This window comes from Vigna angularis, chromosome 4, assembly GCF_016808095.1.
Source record: "Vigna angularis cultivar LongXiaoDou No.4 chromosome 4, ASM1680809v1, whole genome shotgun sequence".
NCBI classification, from domain to species: domain Eukaryota; kingdom Viridiplantae; phylum Streptophyta; class Magnoliopsida; order Fabales; family Fabaceae; genus Vigna; species Vigna angularis.
The window spans coordinates 36,937,006-36,942,375 of NC_068973.1; the positions used below are offsets into that span (position 1 = coordinate 36,937,006).

Below are 5,370 nucleotides of genomic sequence, written 5' to 3' on the forward strand. Positions count from 1 at the left end.
AATGAAACATATATCCATACTGAGTCCTTAAACAAAGTATATCTTATTAACACTTTATTCATTTAAATGGATTTTGAGAGAGTGATGAAGTAAATTTGAGATGATTTGAGATGATTTAAAGATAAATTTTTTTGTTGTTTATTTGAATGAATTTGGAGGTAAACAAGAGTGAATTTGAAAGTAAATTTTTTTAATCTGTCACATTAATCAAATTCTACATTAATTTCAAATTCACTCAAATAAATAACAACAAAAGTTCAAATTCTCTCAAATTCATCGAAGTAAACAAAGCCTAGAAACTCAACAAAAACACATAAGATGACTTATTTTGTTTAAAATTATGATGGGATAAAACTGTAACATCTTTTTTTGTTAAATATTTAAATATCTAAAACAGACAAATAAATATTTAAAAAATATTTTAATAAAATGATATTCAAATAATAGAAAATATGTATTTTTTATCAAATATATGATATCATTTGTTAAACAATTTATATTTTTTAATTCTTATAATAAATATATAATTAATTTATATTAATAAATAGTCGACTGTTTTAATGTTTTTTAAATATTTACAACTTAAAATTATAGACGACAATTACTTTCAAAACAGTGAGAATCTAGGAGTTCACAAATTGTAAACAATTCACCACTTCTTCTTTTTTCTCCTACTCTCATTCTCTGTTTGTTCACCTTATAAAATTTTCTTTTTGGTAAGTATTTGACCTAAAAGTGTTTTTTTAAAACTATTTTATAATATGCAGAGAAAATCTCAAACAATCAACAAGAATCATTTTTTGGTGGACATCATTTCAACTTTATTTTATATATTTTTCTTTTACTTTTTTCAATAATTTATTGTTTTGTTTATTTTGAGCCGGGCTTTAACCCACCAAATTTTCCGTTCTGTACATATAGATTATTATATAAATAAAAGTAATTTTTTCAATTTTAGTATATACATTAATTTACTTTTTCATAAAGTTCTTAGTTAACAGGAATTACATAATATATGTTATCAACAAAGTAATTAATAATCGAATAACATAACATGTATCAATTAACAAAGTTACATTTTTTAGGCACGTGATTCCACATTATAATGAGTGGGTCTAGTTAAACTAAAATTTCAAATATATCCTGATTAGTATAATAAAATTCTATATTAAGTAATTACTATCTATGGGTTTTGAGCAAGCTTTATATATTGTTTATCGTGTTTCACATTAATTATACCATAATGTATTATCTGTTAAAAATAATAAAATAATTAATCTTACAGTAATTAAATTGAAACTAAATACAAATGCTAGGAGAATGAAACAACTGAAAAATTTTAGTCTTTATAACTTTTTATTGGTAATTAAAGAGATTTCTTAAGTGGTCACTGGTCACTTTTATAAGAATCTTTTTAATTATTTCAATTCTCTCTATATTGTACAACTTTTTTATTTCACATTATTCACGAAGATAGATAATTAAGTAAATAAAGCACAAAAATAATATATATATATATATATATATATATATATATATATATATATTTCTTTAAAATGATTGTTTGATTTTAATTTCTTCTTTTAACTTATCTTAAAAAGGACATAAGAAATACATGTAAGGCCTTGTAAAATATAACTAAAAAAGTATGTATACATGGTAGCATAGGATAGGTTGGGCAAAATTAGTAAAGTAAAAAGACTTAATCTCCTAAAAAAAAAGAACCCATATCTAAATTGTGAACGTTCCCCATTTTCTTTCAAGCACTCTTTATTTTCTTCTTTGCCTTGTCACTCTCTCTATTCCAACTCCAAAATCTAACCATTTGTTTCCCGAATTAAAGCTACCTAGACCTTCAGGACTCCAAGAGCTACGTTTCTACCGATTGATTTTCCATTTTCTCCAACCGGTAAGAAAACCCCCTTTCTCGTGTGCCCTAGGGTTGTAAGCATGCGATTGAACTGTTGCATGCAACCCATTTCGTTTTCTTCCATAATCTAGCTTCTATTTGGTTCTAAGATTCGTTTTCCATCATCAATTGATGATTTATAGGTGATTCTAACATTTTGGGAGTGCAAGCAAGTGGTCTAGGGTTCCTACTTGAGCTTGGTTGTCTACACTAGAGGTAAGGGGAGCTAGTTCTACTCTTGATTTTACTGTGTGGAGTGAATGCATGATAAAATTTGTAGTGGTATGTTGTGGAAGCATGAACTTGGTTCTAGTTAAACTTGAAATGCATGTATGGAAGTGTGTGTTATGTGAATTTGGTGATTGATATCTATAAACTGTTTGGAATGACTTAGAATGATGGAATTGTGTATGTTGGAACTGTTTTGGCATGAAAATTTTGTGGTAGTGCTGTTAGAAAGGAAATCAAGTGTCTTTAGGGTCAATTTTAGGCCATTTTAGAGGAAGTGAGGTAGTGATTTTGAGCAAATGAAGTCTGCAGCGTTATTGGACTGTTGGGACAGTTTTATCCACTGTATTGTGACTTGTTTGAGTCACTAAATTGGTCAAAATTAGTGCAAAGAGGTAAGACCGGGTTTTGGGTCTCTAAGTTGGGAAAAATTGGTGTTTTAGAGTTAGAAAGGAAGTATGGTGGTCAAATTTAGAGTTAGACATTCTTGGTGATCCTAGTTAGTTTAGGTAACTTAGGTAGGTCATGTGTGACTTAGTAGGCATGTTTAAATGGTTAAAAACCAACTCCAAGTTGTAGAATTGAATTTAGACCTCTAGGTTGATAAAATTGAAGTTGTAGAACCTAAATCAATGCATAAACACTTTATAATAATGTTAGAAAGGATTAGAATTGTTTAGGTAAGTTTAATTTAGCATGAAAGTTGATTTATGAGTGGTAGAAGTTCACCAAAATGATTAGAATTGGTAAAAGGGAGTTAGAGTTGCTCAATTATGCAGAAAAATATGCAGAATTTAGCTTCCTCTGCAGACAAAATTCGCTTAGCGCAAAGAGGGGGGTGCGCTGAGCGAATTATGTGTGGCAGATTGAGTGTTTTCGGTGTTTTTGATGTTTTGGGAGTTCCGGACGTCCGTTTTGGACGTTCTTTAGTTCGTTCTGGGGGGTTTTGACCCTTCCGGAGCCATTGGTGAGAGTCTCTAAGCTTTTTAAATTACTTAAGTTTGGGTAATAATATGCTATAAGGAGATTTGTATTAATAAATGATGTTTCTGTGAAAATACGTAATGTCTGAGTATGTATAAGTTGTTTTTATAACATGACTAAAGATTGTATGATTAAATTGAAGTAGTTTGTGATTTAAATCAAGGGTGATAATGTTGAGTATGATGCAACTTGAGTATTTAATTAAGATCTCTCGGTGAGATCATTTTAATGTTTAGAATGAATGTAAGAGGCTTTCATATGGGGGTTATCCCAACACTCTAATGATTTTTCATTCTCACTTAGAGAGGATTGACGCATGTGGTGAGAGTAGTGGGAGGTCCTAGGGTAGGCGCTATCACTGAAGGTCTATTCCGCAGTAACGGACTAGCCTTGTGTATGGTCGGGTGGAACCCCTCGGCAATGGCTTTGCAAAGCAGTAGGGACCATCACAAGTGCACAACCCGCCCCAGCTCTACATACATTCTATGTTCGGACGTGTCTAGGAGTCTTAACATGATAGGATGCTTGCTTTAATGAGTTTTGTGAAATAAATATTTATGTTTATGATGACTTACTTGTTTATGTGTGTATGAACGTTCTTGGAAATGCTAGATTGAATTGAAATTATCTGTATGTTTGTTTGAGACCTAGCTCACCCTTGCATTGTATGTGTTGCATGTGTTTGTCTTCTCCCTTGCGATGATCATCCAATCCTTTGGATGTGAGCAGTAGGTGATGATGTACCATTGGAGCAAGCTTTGGAGGTTGAAGAAGACCCAGCCCCTAGTACTTAGGCCTTCTACTAGCTCTTAGTTGATTAGCGTGTTATTTTGAAAAACTCCTAGCTTTTATTTTATATAGTTCGACACTTTTGGAAAACTTTTTAGATCTCTTTAAAATTTCAATAGCCTTGTATTTTGGAGAACTTTGGAAACTTATACTCAAGTTTGATTTTCGTTTTAATTCCCTCTATCTTTTGGATGACTGTATACATATTTAAATACTATTATCTCTATCTCTCAACTCCTTTTACATATTATAACAGGTGAATCCTATTATATTATATGTGTATATGATATTTTAGGACGTCACATATTATAACAGGTGAATCCTATTATATTATATGTGTATATGATATTTTAGGACGTCACAGTACATATTTAAATTATTTTGACCTTTTCAATTTATGTGTGACATGAAAATATTAAATGTATTAAAACATTTTCATTCATTTTCTAGAATTTATCAGTTTATTAAAAAAAATTATAATGTTGTCTTAATTATTTCCAGGTTTTACATATTTTAAATTTCAACTGTTTTATTTTTTAAGCGTTTTAATTTTTTCTGAATCAAGCTTTAAAATTTATGTCCCTATACAAATAGAATTGTTTACTTAATTTGACTTAAATCATTAAGGAGGTAAAATATTTTAAACTATTTATCTTAAATAACTCTCACTTATTTTTATTTCTCAATAATATTAATTGTAAAAAAATAAATAAAAAAATAAAAATCAAATAAATACTTTTCAATTTTTTTTTCTGAACGTACACTTTTAACTGTTTATACCGTTTAAAAAATATTTTAAGAAAATACTCAATTGTTGAAATTCAAGGTAAATAAAATATTGAAATTTCTTTTTCCAGTAATTGAACTTCAACTTAACAATAACAATATATTTACGTGAAGGGAAAATCAAGGATTAAAATATTCATAAACAACATTTGAAGATAAACATATAATTCAAAGTCCAAATTTTTATCTAAAGAGATCAAATTAAAAATGCAAAGGGGATTTGAATTATATAAAAACTTTGTCTTACTACAGGATTAAAATTTCGAATGTTTAATTGGGGGAACAAAAAAATTTAGAGATTGTGAACATAAAATTGAGATCCAATTCCTTTTTCATTTTTCATTCTCTCTATTTTTTTTTTCACTTTCTATTTAATCCAAACAAAATATTAATGTTTTTTTTATATTACTATTTAGATTTAATTCTGTATTCTATGCCATCTAAAAGTGTAATAGTTTATTATCAAAATAAAATTCCAACTTTAATAAAAAAATAACCCTAAAAACATGTAAAACAACTAATAATTTGTAAGATTATTTTATCAAATATATTTTAAAACTTAGACGTTGTATCACATTTGCTAATAAGGTTCACATGAATTTAAATCTTTCATCTAAGTTAAAACATATCAATTATAATATAAATGCTCCTTTGGTTGTAAACAAATATAGATT

The 5,370-nt window shown here is 28.4% G+C and overlaps 1 long non-coding RNA gene across 1 annotated transcript; it reads left to right on the forward strand.

The window, feature by feature from the left end:
- The first annotated feature begins 1,707 nt into the window (after positions 1–1,707).
- Positions 1,708–4,079, forward strand: LOC128196292 (uncharacterized). The gene is made up of 3 exons (XR_008248413.1): positions 1,708–1,909; positions 2,053–2,125; positions 3,851–4,079. It is a non-coding gene; the product is annotated as an uncharacterized LOC128196292 (long non-coding RNA).
- Positions 4,080–5,370: the final 1,291 nt, after the last annotated feature.